This window comes from Phoenix dactylifera, chromosome 7 (assembly GCF_009389715.1).
Source record: "Phoenix dactylifera cultivar Barhee BC4 chromosome 7, palm_55x_up_171113_PBpolish2nd_filt_p, whole genome shotgun sequence".
NCBI classification, from domain to species: domain Eukaryota; kingdom Viridiplantae; phylum Streptophyta; class Magnoliopsida; order Arecales; family Arecaceae; genus Phoenix; species Phoenix dactylifera.
The window spans coordinates 4191529-4207089 of record NC_052398.1 but is presented as its reverse complement, the minus strand read 5'-3'; the positions used below and the strand labels follow the sequence as shown (position 1 = coordinate 4207089).

Genomic DNA, 15561 nt, shown 5'->3' with positions numbered 1-15561 from the left:
AAAGCATACATACTGAAAGGCACTCCAGGATTCCTGGCGTGTGATGCTCAAACTGCTACCATTTTTGCAAAACAAAACTTGCTAATTTGTCAGCAACTTTCCTCACTGCAGATCGCTTGGGATATGGTGCTGCATGTCACTTAAGAACATTAATACAAGAGCATGAACAAGGGAATGCAAATAACTGTTGTACAGGCGTGCCACATTTTTCCAATTCTTTCAATCAACATCTCTTCCACCAAGTTGATAGATATTTAGATACAGCTGCATTCATGAGACAAAGAACCAAGAACACTTACACAGATCATTACATGTGATAGAAACACTCTTGTGCAATGGCAATGAAAACTCCTGAAACTGAAAAATTATATCTCATAGTAAAGTAATATTGAATGTGCATGCAAACCTCAAGCATCCGAGATGCTCCCTCAATTTTTCGGTAAAATATCGACCAATTGGGCTGTCACTGAATATACAAATATGAATTAATATAAGGGTAGGATAAAATCAGAAAATTTGCTGAATTATGCAACAATGATCATCTGAATTTGGCAACTATAGATCACATGGAAGAAAGGCCTGGTAGGGTTCAGCTCTTGCATATTTCACACACCAGCTACTCTTACTGGATCACCATGAGAAACTTACAACCTGGGGTTGATGCTAAAGGGCGTTTTAATTACACTAATAGAACTGCAGCTGAAAAGTGCTTACCGAGCTTGGAAAGGAAAAGAAGAAGTAGCAGAACAGGAAGGTTGGTCCCGTGCACTCCCAGTCCTTTTGGTCAGTATATTAGCATAGAGAAAACAATTCTGCTTTCTTTCCAGATAAATCTAGTAGGTGACTTCAAGATTTGTTAGACCTTAAAAAAAATAGTAAACTGATGAAAGGAAAAGGGTAAGGGTTGCTAGCTCCTTTAACTAAAGCATCTACAATTTCTCAAAGAGAAACGAAGGCCGACCGACAATTCATGCAGTGAAAACTATATTCAGTAGCAAGAAACTAAATACCTACTGAATTCTAAGCGCTACAGTCCAAAGATGAATATTAACCATCAATGTAACAAATAATCAGATAGAATTGTTTGATTGATGTATGTAAATATTGACGGCCATTTCTGAAATACTGTCAGCAATCCCTTGCATCATTGAACATAGATGATTTTTAATAAGCAGAAAAAAGCATAACCAGTATCAAAGAAAACATTATAAGAACACATCATATAAAAAAGGATGAAGCATTAGCATGGTCTCCTATACAAATCCTCTATGCAAAAAGCAACTTAGAAGAAAGTCAGCTTCACATGGAATCCATTTAAAGCCCGATCGCGTTCAGAGAGAGAGAAAGAGGAGAGAGGAAGGAGGGGAAGGAGAAGAAATTTTTGTAGCTGCATATCTACATCTAGCACACACTACTACAAAGACTGAATAAATAAAACAATATAAATACCAATAGAAGAAGAACCATTAGTATCAAAAAAAGATGGAAAGAAAATATGACAAGCTTAATCCAGAACAACCCCACCCCACTATGGCAAAAATAAATTAAAAAAAGGTAATAGAAAAAGGTTTGTGAACAGCCACTCAACCAATTTACATTTATAACATAGCACGCACTCATGCAAAAATTGAAAGTAATAGAAAAGGCTTTCATCAAATTGATATAAGTAAAAGAACCAGTGCATATTTATATTGGTTCCATACTCTTTCATGTTAGGGCTTTTGTGTCCAGCTTCCATGTAAGATCATATAAAAAGTAGCACCTAAGGGAGCTTGACATATAATAAAGCAAAATATCTAAAAATTCATTACTTAAGATAAAGTAGACAATCAGCAATACCCGCAAATATTAACAATAGTGTAAAAATACTAAAGCTTCAACCGCAATTGCAAGCATATAACAAACATGAAAACAGGTATTACCAACATCCCGATGTGACAATGCTCGGGCCTCTTGACCCAATTCTGCCTTTCCTGGCTGTCGCTAGACCCAGCCTTACATCCTCCCTCCTCCTCTTCATCGCAGCAAACTTCACTGGGCCACGCAATCTGGTCTTCGTTCAAGCTGAAGGCAAGCTTTCCACCAGATGCAGGAGGTTAGGCTTCGCCTTCATATCCAATGGCCTTTGTTCACTAGAATGCTGGCTTCACAACAATAGAAAGCCAGCGAGCACTAGATTTAGCTCCTCAATGGCCGCCTTCTCCTGTTTTTTGCTGGAGTTGCTTAAACTTTTCCATAAAAGAACCATCGTTTACAAAGAGGTCAGATCCAACTCCTTTCTTCATGGTCGGTTTCTCGTGGTGGTTAAGAAGTCACTGGAATCGCTATATTGGGAATCAAAGTGCACTCTTTAAGCTGCGATTCGAAGAAGACTTAGCAGTTTTTTCAAATAAAAATAAAAAAATAAAGCCCTAGCCATCTTGTCGATCAAGAAACGGAATCCATACAAATACAAAAGAAAGAACCCAATCAAAAGATCAAGATCAAGATCAAGATGAGCAAGATTCCTCATAGAAACCCTAAACCGCTCGCTTTTCAAAAAAAAGCAAGATTGGGGAAATTAATCCTCGTTATCGTAATAACCGGAAATCCCCAGATCAGAAAACATGAGAAAAACGGAAAAATCGTAAAAGATCGAACGAGAAGTTTCGTAAATATCTTTCTTTCGCATACCTCGGACTCGGCGAGCCGTCGACTTCGAAAAACTGAGACAAAAGGGGAAGAGGGCCGAGAAAACCCTAAACGTCGAGAAGCCAGGCGTGCCTCACGATTCGAGCCTCTGGGGGAATCCTACGATCTCTCTCGCCACAAAGAGAGCGGAGGACCCGGGAGCAGCAACGGGAGTCAAACGACGAAATGCCGAGGCCGTGGGGTTTGCGATGAGGCCCGATGACGCCTATATAATACGAAGCCCCAAACCACCGCACCCATAATTATAATTTAGCTTTACTTACCGGCCTTTAAAATTACAACAATTTTATACAAAACGCAAAGTATCTATAGCAGGTAGAAAAACTAATTTAAAATAATTTTTTACATAAATACTCTTCTAAAAATAAGTTATATAAACCCTCTTAAATTTATTTATTTTTGTATCTATAAAAAATATTATTTTACATAAATACCTCTAATACAATAGTTCTTTTAACACTATTATAAAAATATATTATTTAATTTAAAATAAAACAAAATTTTAAAATATTTTTTATCTTCTATCGCTATCGTCTTATCAATGTTCTTTTTGCATATCTACCAATTAGAAGTATTTTTAATCATTTTAATTTGAACCATTAATTTTTAACGACGTTAGATGGCGTGGATATATATAAAAAATAAAAATAGAATAGTAAAATAAGTAGTTTACAAAAGTATATAAATATTAATTTTGAAAGAGATCATGCAAAATCGATATTTAAATAGATATTATGTAAAAAAATTAGTTAAAATTTATCCCTATTTAAATACATTTTAAGACCCTAAATCCATATTATATTACTTACTGTTCTAAATTATTAATTTCAACAATGGCTGCAAAGTTTTGCAGTTTCACATTCTAAAAAATTGATCGTGTATCCCTCATGTGTACCATATTACCTACTATCTCTAATTATTAGTGTCATATATGCAACCTTTTAGTAGTATTGTGAAATACATTCAAAAGTAAGCATACGAGCATGTACAATCATTGAATGAATGCCAAATTTCAAACAAAGTAACAAAAGTTCTAGGTATATTTTATTTTACCGGTCCTGAACTATTAACATAATTTAACAAATGGCAAACTATCTATAGTCTCTAATGAAGTATATATGGAAAATTAATTTTAAGTACTGTATAAATATATCTCAGATGCTAAGTAGATACTATGTTACCTTCTACTCTTAAATTTGGAGTGTTCATATGAATACAGTGTATACTATGTTATTTTTCCCAATCATTAATTCATATATACAATTTATTATTAATTGCTATTGGATGGACCAGCAGGCCAATTCAGCCACTTGGCAGTCCCTATTTTACAAGTTTTTGCAGTTTATTTTTTTTTCAAGTCTCCATACAATACCCAAAGTGACTCAGCTTGCTTGAAGATCTGTAAGTTACAAGGATTAATAAGATCTTAAATGGCACACTTTCTTACATTAAAATCTTATATTTTATACTGTTGAAAAAAAAATATTAGAAATCTAGCCAGATCTAACCCAACAGCTCAATGGCAAGGGAAATGCAAGGTAAACCAGGGCCATTCAACATTTTGAACTCCATGGGATTTGGTCTGTCTTCTAATCTTTTACAGAGAATTAGCTTTCGGTCTTGGTTTGGTGGGGAAGTAAGATTACATGAACAGACGAGCCAGGGAGTATCTGTGTGTGTGTGTGTGTGTGAAAGAGAGAGAGAGAGATTGGACCATTGATAAGATTACATGAACAGATATGCATACAACCCTATAGATCTTCCACCACAATTCATTGCCTACCATGATATCAAAACACAAGGATGAAATGTTGCACCAACAACAATTTCTCAAACGGAGATGAAGGAATCAGCATACATATATCTTTTATGACAAAAAGTTGATTCAAGATTTTCTTCATTAAACTAGCATATATTCTTTCTTTGTGTTGACAATACATTTGTGGCACATCAAAAAAAACAAACAACAAATTGGTGGTTCCTGTGAATATCACACATATTCATATAAACAGATCACAATGAGATAGGAGGTTCCATAGACATTAGGGGGGAGAGAGAGAGACTTGATATTGGATAGCTACCATGAAACTCAAAATTTCAATGAACATTCAGTGATCCAGATTTGATCAAATCATTTCCCCTAATAGTTATACAAGAACATTTCACACACCCTAGCCTTATACTTCAAGAAAGCCCTTTTCATTCACAACTAAAATCCTAGCTTAGATCTTAACTGTCCAACTTTTAAAAAAATGTAGGCCAAAATAAATTTTTAAGGGCATTAGATAAACTATATCATGGCTAGAAAAAGATCAGGATATCATGCTGCATTCCATGGATGTCAAAGTGCTGTGATGACGACATCTTATACGTCAATTTTAGTTTCCATGTTGTCCCAAGAAATTTATCAGGTCATGCCCTGTCTGTCGGTCTACGATTATGAAAGACCCTATAGCTTGCTCTGCAAAAAAATATAGCATCAATTATTTTCCAATTCTAATGAAAGAATGATAGACACAATATCATAATATGAGCTCCTACTTTATTCTAGCATGGTTAATGAAGCAAGATCCATTAGAAATATAATTGAGGTAAATGACTTGAATCATTTAAGCATGAGATCTTAATACCTAGCATTCTAAATTTTTCTTTGGCAACATAGAATCTGTTACAAGATGTAACAAATGATCAATGGAGAGAACTTTCAGTACCCGGAGAAGACAAGAGATCTGTCCAGAAAATGAAGTCACAACAGATTTTCCAATTGTGCCAGTCACTGACAAAACTTTGATATTTTGAGGCAATAACTTTGCTGCAAAGTCCAAATCTGACAATCACTTGCCTTCCCTGCAGTTTCACAATAGCAAAGCAACCTCCTTTTATCAACAGTATTATGCTTAAGATATGGAGTGATCCACTTTTGATAGATTAAGTAAACCGATATTATGTGGCCAGTGACACATCATAATCTGCCTCTACCTTTTCCGATAGGGGAAAAAAAAATTAAACCAGCATGTGACATCACTTCCACTAGGGTTCATTTTAAGAATCGCGGTTCTCCTACGAAGGCTGAATGATCAGACAATGCAAGCTTCTTCAGATGAAGTCCAGCGTAATAGTCATGGTAAATATAGGGCTGTACATGGGTTGGACTTAGGTCAGATCCATGCATCCACATCCAAACTTGACAGGGCAAGTCCAATTCAGATTTGCATTCCGACCCATCAAAATGAGTAAGCTTCAAATTCAAATCCAAATTCGATTAATAGTTGGATTGGTGTTTGGATTCTAGTTTTTTGAGGTTTGATTCAGCACATGAACTTATCTTTATATTTTTCATAATATATTTTTTATTTTTATTCTCCTCAACCATTCATTAGAATTAATAAATTTATAACTTGATAAGTATTAATTATAACAAGCATAACAACTAATATGAGTGAATGGTTGGTTTCGAAAAATCCAATCACTTCAGGAACAAATTTAAGTTCTTCTATATTTGATGTGCTAGAAATGAAATTGGCTCACATGGCAGTGGGTGTAAGGAGGGTGGAGAAAAGTACATATCCAAATATGCAGAAAAGGAATTAATGAAAGTCACGTAGCCAATCCTCTTTATATTCTTATATTCTTATATATGTATATAGTATGATATGTATCTGGTTATTGGGTTCTTGGATTTGAATATAGCTAGATCTGATAAGGATTCAGATCCTATGTATAGAATCAGACTTGGATTTGTTAAGGTTATGGAGACTTAAAATGGACCTGTATCTGATTATTAGAAAATAAAATCAGATCAAACTATTGGGTTCTGAGGTAGCATTTACGCCCATAGATAGATACTAGTCAAGGCCATATGCCGTGCAGAAATGCATTTAAGTATGCACAAGAAAAGTTTATTACAAGCAATAAAAATTATGACGCAGCATCTTCGGTAACAAGCACAAACAACAACAACAACAACAAAATGAGAAAGGAAAAGGGGTCAGGAGAGCTTACAGAGTGCGGCAAAGTGGAAAGATCATACTCCTCAAGAGAACTCGAGGGAAACAACTATCCTGTCTGCACTTTCGCAAAGCATATCATTACAATAACAAAGATTTGTTTGCAAATCAGCATATTCTTCAAATTGAGGATCATTCTGGAATCATAAAAAAAAAAAATCATGGTTATTAGAAGGTTTAAAGAAAAGAACAGTTTTTTTTTCTGATAATTCAATCATCATTAGACATACTTCTAATGAGACCAACTTTTCACTCTTATGTGGCAAGAACAGAAGCACCTCTAGCGAGAGCAACTCTTGCTGCAGCCCTCCAAGATTACCCCAGGCCTACAACCTGCCAAAAAACAAGTAAAATGAACTAAAGAAATTGGTGTGGCAACAAAAACTGCTTAAACGGAGCTGCATGCTTTCACCCAGTGTTTACATCATATAATTCCAATTCCAGTGGAACATCACCTATGAACATGTCATATAATTCAAATTCCAGTTGAACATCAGTCATGAACCATCTAGCTTGGCTTTCATATACATTTATTTGGAAATCACTATTCATTTGTTAAGCTCAAGCAAGCTAACCCAGTCAGTTTGGATTTCTTCAGAACAACCTACATATATTCTGTAACAGCTGCCATGCATCATTGATTTCTAGAGAGTCTGGTCTGCAGAAGCTGAGATTTATTAGAGTTAGATCACTTAAGTCTTATTCTCATATTGAGTTATGAAGCAGCAAACTAGGGGACAATTTAAGATTATTGGACTGATAGAGCTTTGTTCAAACAAATAACAACAAACCAAACAGTTAGCCGCACCCCACCCTTTCCATTCTACATAGACTCCATCTCTAATTAGGAATATTGCCTATAGATAAGTTTCTTAGCTTGATTTCTTGATGCATTAGCATAATGAAAACCATTTTCAAGTGAAAATGGATGGTGCCTACGACACCATCCTCTCGATCAATAAATAAGTAGGTATCTATTTAAGGCAGAGTGAGGACCTAAAAAAAACAAGGTGCACGGGAAAATATATGGCTTTCACAATATACAATAAAAAAAAACTAAGGTACATCAACTTGGTACTGAGCTCAATACCAGTGCCACTCTATTACTATGTCAGTATGCCTGATATGGAGCCGGTTCATTGTACTAAGTGTCGGTATGTTCTTCATACCGCATACTGGTATAATATAATGCAGTATATTTTGTACTGCTCGGTTTAATACAATATGGTGTACCTTAGTTAAACTGATCTGTTGTACCTTATATGCAGCTATAAATCAAAGTTATTTTAAAAAATAAATGTACTCAAACTCCAATCCAATAGTACAAAATGTGATTAAATATTACTCATACTAAACATAGTAGAAAGTTCCCTAAACATCCTAAAAACCATCTGCACGCACAAACTTCAATCTTTCATCAAACTTCGCTAAAACTTCATCACCGCATGTCCGCATGATATATAGACTGAAAAATGGCATGAAATCAGAAAGAAGAGTAATATTATTACTGAGTGCTGCTGTGAATGAATATCCGACAATCAGTTGCAAGAAACTGAATTAGATCAATAAAATATAACTCCCCACATTCTCTTACTAAAAATTTATCTAAAAAGAAGAGGAGACTGACCATAAACCTCCGGCCTTTGAGGTCTTCGAAGGAGGACCGAACCCGGCGGTGGGCGGAAGCCGGGGGCCCGGGGGCGAGGCTCGGGTTCCGGGGTTGGACTAGAACTGAGGGAGAGGAAGGGGACTACCGTTTCGCCGGGAGAGGCCAAGCTCCCGGCGATTCCCCGTTTCCCTCCGGACGGGTTCGGGCTGAGGAAACTATAATATAACGACGGAAAAAGCAAAGGGAAAGAGATCGTGGGGAAACGGGAAACTGGGGCTTTCCTTCGTCTGTTAGCGGGTGAAAGCCCACCTGCTTGGGTCATGATTCTGGGTCATATGCTGAGCCCAAAAAGGCTTGGGTTGGGTTCGGCCTGGCATGGGTGTAAGGGTATAAGTTTGCTTCAAACAATAGCTCTCCACACTTGAACAAGCCTTTTTTTTTTTTCTATTTTTTTTCCTAAAACATACTGTACATGAACGAATATACTCAATAAAATCACAAAACAAAAGATCACAGAGTGCCCGAAGTAACTCTCCTTTTCCAACCCACATGGTACTTCCGGAATGATGGGCCACGTAAGCAACCACCCAATCCGCAGTCTCATTAGCCTTTCTAAATGCATGCTTGGCCTGAAAAGTCTCTCCATCCCTATCCATCACTCAGATATCTCGGAGTAAGGGATGGTCCATACCACCACCCCTTGGAGCCTTCTGGATCCAACTAATCACCGTGGTCGAGTCACCTTCCAAGATGATTAAGCTGGCCCGTAGTACTCGCCGCGTGTGACAGAGGCCCTTCCGACAGTCCTCAGCTCCGCGCTGGAGATCGAAATGTCAAATAATTGGCAGTGCCTGCGCCGGAAACAAGCTTATTTGAGTCATTTCTAACATTCCAATGCACCGGGCTAATCTCATAGAGGGAGAAATCAAATATAGTAGTGTTGTTGTCGTCCGCCGCCTTGATGTATTCTCTGGCATCAGCTCATACAGAAAGAAAGAGCATCTAGCCCCAGCTCGACCTGCAAAATCCACTAACATGAAGCGTGGAGCTGAGCTTGAATTGGATGCACATAACAAGTTTATGGCTGCTTGGACATGTTACTGACAATTTACTGAAGAGTCGTCATTGGGGGCACCGACACCACTGTAACAATATGTACCACACCCAATCTCAAGGGAAAAAATTAGGCGAATTTCTTCAATAAAATGTTGGGGTTTATAACGTGGTCATGTCGTCATGACAAAACTGATGTTTGCCGTACAATGTCCACGGTCAAAACTCAAGGTAAAGCTGTTTCACGTTATAATATCATGATCAGCACTTCTCTGGGTAAAGCTCCGAAACATTTGACTGTTTTCTATGCTCATCACTTTTACAACAGCTAGTGTAACTGAAAATTGGACCCGAGGATGACCACTGACTGAAAAGAAGGAGCTCCGGTAAAAATGGCGGTGGCGGTCCGTCAGCGGACTACGTCTTTCAGAAGATCTGCAAGAAGCCGGTGGCCGGGTTTCTGGCGCCGGCTCTCTGATGCTTAAGTCAGAGGGGGATCTTATGTAGAGGGAGAGAAATTATCACCGAAAGTTTTTTTTTAGAGTTTCAGCCTCCTCTCTAAGAAGGAGAGGTTTTCCTTTATAGAGGAGCACAAGATTACCTATGATGTGACGGGGCAAACGAGTTACCGTCATGATTGAGCACGATCGTGTGAGTTAATGCATTGCCGTGGAAAATCAGGCTGGAGTCAATGAGTCGTCGTGGGTGATCGGACATAGCCGAGTGGGTCAACTGGTTGCCATGGAGGGCCTGAGATCCGTGGATAGCACATGCATTAATTATTAAGTGAGCCGGAGATCTACGGAGGCCATGCGCATTAATTGTTGAATGAGTCGAAGAGGCTTGCGCATTAACTGTTGACAGCGGTAGCAAGGCGTGGTCGAGCTGCAGAAGGATAGGACCGCAATAGGTGAATGGTGGGGTCGGGCTTCCAAGGTCAAGAATGCTGAAGTCGGGTGCCCAGGTCGGACGCCTCGAAGTCGAGCACCTGGTCGGTCGGGCGCCTTCAGTCACGTGCTATCGATGCGTTCACATGCTTCGGGGCGATCCATTTTTCTTCCAACAGCTAGTATTAGAAAAAAAAAAAAAAAAAAAAAAGCTAAGATGCTACATTGACTCTATTAGTATTTTATGTTCAATATTTTTATATGTTATAATATTATAGAAATACAAATGCGGATATATTGGTCATTTCATTATTAGACCATTAAATATATTGTGCTGCAACGGCAAAACCCTGACACTGTTACTATGGCTGTTTGATGACGTTATAAGCCTGATGACAGCTCTTGATTGAATCATGATTCATAGGTCCATCATTATTTGGTGAAATGAAGTAAATCAAATCAAAAAAAAACTCACAAAGTGCCACCATCATTTGGACATCAAAAAACACCAAAAGGAGAAAAATAAAGGCAGTAAAATAGAAACCACCCTTTGCTTCAGAATATTTATACCATCATGAGCGGTGGAATGGCTTTTCAGAATATATTGTATTCAAAGAGGCAAATATAGCTACGGATCGAGTGGCATTTTACGTAGCTGATCATTCTGGAGATACCATATGGGTTGGAAAAGAAGGACTGCATAAGGATCTTTTATTTTTTGATTTTATTGAATGTATTTATGTCAGATATGTATGAATTATTGGACTGAGATGGAAAAAAAAAATTGTGGGGGGTATTCTAATCGTGCCTTTTGGATCATCAAAAAGCTAAAGGATAAGGGGTCTTATCATCAGACAAACAGCAGGACATGATGGGGACTCTCCATTTGGCGATTAAGAGGCTGGTGGGGGAACAGCCATAGCTGTGCTGATTGGCATTGGCTGCTGAAGTGGATCCGAGTGGACCATGAGAAAAGGCTTCCTCCACCGTCGCATCATAGGGTTTTGTCGGGGATATCAGACGGCGAACAACGAAAAGGGCGTGGTCACGTGTCACCAACCCACTACCGGTTTGGGCTGGTTCATGTGATTGCCGAATAGGCCTGGATTGGTCACGTGACAAGGCCTCCACCACCTACAAATGTGGTTGATTTAAAGATAACCTAAATTCAATGGGCTTCACAGTTTTATTTGGCCTAACTGATATTTGATCAAATATCTGGTTATCATAGATGCACTTAAAGAAAGATGTTGAGCGGACAATTAGATTCGGGATCAGATATAAGAATTTTGATATTTTTAATAAACCATCACTAGGAGACGATAGGAGGTGCTAACTCAGTGAGTATATATACACACATATACTTATATACGATGATCGAATAAAATACATAAAAATAGTAACCCAAATAACAATGGATCCAAGCTATAGTAGTTCGGTCTAAAATCTTAATCATAGAAGAAATAAAAATAATTCTAAACTTTGCTCGAAATACCAACTAGTGCATTTGATAAAATTATTAGGTTTGATCCCAATGACATGAATTTGTTCATTTTTGGCCAAATTTCTTGCTAGCCTAGTTATTATTATTATTATTATTATTATTGTTTTGCATATTAGAAAGAAAGAGAGATAACTAGCAAAGTACTCTCACATTCATTCATCGTATATCGCACTTGGAAATCTATCGAATAGTAGTTAAAATTGGTAAAACTCGACCTCCGTTGCAATGATTCAATCATAAACAAGACAACAATTATGAGACCGAGCGCATCATATTGGTATCACTCATTTGGAGATATGCTAATATGGATGCACTGTTCTCAGAGACATTTCTTTGCATGTCTTAGAAAAACCTTTATGATTCATGCAGTTCCGTTGACATCATTTAGTGTCTAAGATTGCTTCCAACGTCATTACATGTCGACAGCTCATTCAGCACCTAAAGGTGTACCCTGTTCTACAAGACCCAGATGATTGGTGCATTGGACCCACGATAACCGATAAAAGGGAGCGGAGCACTGGGTCAGGCAGCGCTCAGGCACATCGGGCGGAGATCAGATGCTGCCTGGATACGGATCGTGACCGTAAAATGGGCATCCTTCCTGCGATGATATACGGTTCGCGGGTACAACGTATCGTATGTGGATGTTATCGCTGTCTCAGTTGCCGGCTTCTTGTCGAGGCCCGGCAGAACGGCCCGGCCAGATGGCAGATTCCCGCGCAATGGAGAACACCGGGGACCACCGAATCTTCTCTGATCACCTTGCGATGGGTGCACTCAAGGCTGATCTGGGCCGTCCATCACACGGCTTCCCCGTCCCCACCTCGTTCCAGCTGCGCAAAGTTATGTACGTCCGGTTGTCCATGGGCGGAGAATCTGGTCAGCGAGATATTCCGAAGATCCATCTGACGGACGGCTGGGGACCACCTATCAGAAATGCATTCATTCTTAGCCTGGCATAAAGGAAGCCAATTGGATGATGCCTGAAACCTGGATGATGACTCAAACCAGACCAGGGTTGGGTCCATTGCCGGTGGCCTATGACCAAATTATGAAGTTGGGTGTCTATTTGACGGTCTAAATTGCTATAGTATGGTTGTGTCGAATTATTGTCTAAATTGCTATTTGTGCTTGTATTGAATAATCTTGTATGATGCTACATGATTAAAATATGCAGAATTGATGAATTTCATACGTAAAATACAAATAAAAAACTTTTTTTTACCTTCTTCAGTAATTTATAATACCTTCTTTGGTACGAGAATACCACCGCAACTATAACCACTATCACCGTCTATTAGAATTTATATCTTCTATTAAATTCAAACTTTTCAAATATTTTTGACCATATCAGAAAGTTCAATAGATAAGAACAAGCTGATTGGATAACTCCCTTTGTTTTCTTGCGCTCTAACTATGATGGAACTTCATGGAGAGTTTTTGCACCGAACGAGTCCGCGATAGGATTTCCATAAAGTGCTTAATTGCGAGGAAATTTTTGAAGAATCATCTGAATGAGTATGATAGTGATGAGCACTATCTGTGGGTATATATTTAGGCTAAACCCTAGATCACCCATGAATTGAGATACTGGTGGCACGACCTTTAATGCGCACCTTGAATTGGGCAAGTCTTATGGTATATGTGTAGCTGGCAGAAGTTTGAATTATAAAAGCCGAGTCAGAAGCTTTGATTCACTATAGTTTCTTTCATATGAAACCTAGTCTACACTAAGTGAAGATTCAAAGTTGAAGTGCACCTTTAGTCTTTGCATACTAAATGTCATTTCAAAACTCTTATTATTTTTATTTATTTTTTTGACTTTGAAAAGTTTTGAAACACGTAGAGATTGCTAGAATTTTAACTCCCCGTAAGTCTATTTAATTCAAACTTTCCAGATCTTTTGTAGCCGTTGAGGCTATTTCCAGAGTTCCAAACACTTACAAAGTGAAAAGTTCCATTTCAACTTTCAAAGTTCCGTCTTTTGTAGAAATACTATTTCACAAATAGCATGTATTTACCGAGTCGATGTGATGAAAAGTGCCTTTTTAAATCATAAGGATATCTTAATAAGAGAATGCATCCCTTCATGGATACTGGATTCCTTTTTTTTTGGGGGGGGGGGGGGAGAAAGTCTCAACCATACTCCCCCTCTATCTTTATCTACCATGGTATGCTTCTCTTTCTCCACTTGATGTTTTTATGAGAGTAAATGGTGACTAGAGATTGCTGATATGCCTCTACCACCAAGATTCTTCTAAACCTTGAATTTTATTATTTATTGATCTAAATTTATTTATTTACTTACATCTTTATTTATTATTTAAATAAATTCTAGATGGCCGTAGATATTTTATTGTTTTTTATATCTTTCTATCATCAACATAATCATGAAAATGTTATAGCTCTCTTGCATCTAGCCATATCCATTTAATGGACATAACCATGCAAGTTTCATTGAATTGCTCTAATTCCACGAGTTTAGCGCAAGCGCACATTTAATCACGTTATATGAGATCTTTGAAAAAAGAAAGAACACTTTACTTGGATATCTTCGATCACTTGCCAAACCAAGGTTAGCTTGGTTACCTTTGCTTCTAATTTCTAAGAGACATGTTAAAACACCGATGATAGGTGATGCTATTGCATTTTTCCAAATATGAACGTCTTTGATTGTGACTTGGATTTTGAAATGGTGACCCTTATAACATTATTAAAAGGATGGAAGAATATTTTGTGGCTGTGGCTAGGCATATTTTTTCTTTATCTTCATTTTATTTATGTTAAAACTGAAAATTTTTATATGAAATGGAGTTCAAAGACTGTATTAATGTCTTCTTTAATTTGATTATTTGAATAAATAGGGAGAGAGATAGAACCTAGGAGAAAAGAGCTAGGTAAGTGGATCTAGAATGACACATTATGCACGAGATCTTAATCAGAAGAGGCTCGACAAGATTGGAGCTTGCTTTTGTTGGTTGTTGTTATTTTTTATAAGATATGATCATGGCATACAAATATCATATTTACATAACAGTAAAAATGAGAAGTTTGATCTACCTTTATATATATATATGGCATGCATACTTTCTTTAAAAAATTCATTCGAATTGAGAACCCGACATGGATCCTCAAATTATAATAGTGTAACCATTGATCAAATACCTCTTTAACCTAAATAGGCCGCAATCGAAAAAATATGCCAAATCCTATTACACATAATGAATATTTACCTTGTCGTATGCCCATCATATTAAAGAATAGCATTTGCAATAATTAGTGTAGTTTGATAAAAAAGTAAATTTTAGGATCTGCTTTGAAAAAAATAATGTCTGCTTTAAAATAGAATCAAATAGTTATCATAATTAAGTTATGTCGGATAAAACAAATGTGCAATTACATGTTATTTATAGGCATAAAATGCATGCAGAAATGAATACGTGTTCTTGTAAAGGTATCAATAATTTTTATGATAAACAATTCAATCAAATGAGGTGTAGACCAAATAACAACCAACATTTGCATGATACTTGTAAACAATAATTTTAGGGTCTGAGGACTCTATTTGGGCAGCCCAAAAGAACACAACTCCAAATTAAGACCATCACAAGTAAATCTATTTAGCATCACCTCGTCAAATTAACTATCATAGAGGATTAGCGATCACTATCATTTAACCCTCCATACTCATCTAATTAAAACAGCATTTTGAACTAATTGTGCAAACGGCGTCGTGACGGGAAAACGGCGTTGTCGAAGCGAAAAGTAGTGGAACGGACGGTAGGGATCTGACGCCTGAACCAATAAATG

General features: G+C 37.4%; 2 long non-coding RNA genes across 2 annotated transcripts; both read right to left on the bottom strand.

Moving 5' to 3' along the window:
* Positions 1-2061: 2061 nt before the first annotated feature.
* On the bottom strand, positions 2062-2914 carry LOC120111303. Its single transcript, XR_005512474.1, has 2 exons — positions 2674-2914; positions 2062-2355 (listed from the first exon to the last, which is right to left on the bottom strand). It is a non-coding gene; the product is annotated as an uncharacterized LOC120111303 (long non-coding RNA).
* Positions 2915-3780: 866 nt separating this feature from the next.
* Positions 3781-8499, bottom strand: LOC113462424. Its single transcript, XR_005512612.1, has 5 exons — positions 8326-8499; positions 6929-7031; positions 6694-6835; positions 5403-5538; positions 3781-5152 (listed from the first exon to the last, which is right to left on the bottom strand). It is a non-coding gene; the product is annotated as an uncharacterized LOC113462424 (long non-coding RNA).
* Between the last annotated feature and the right edge of the window lie 7062 nt (positions 8500-15561).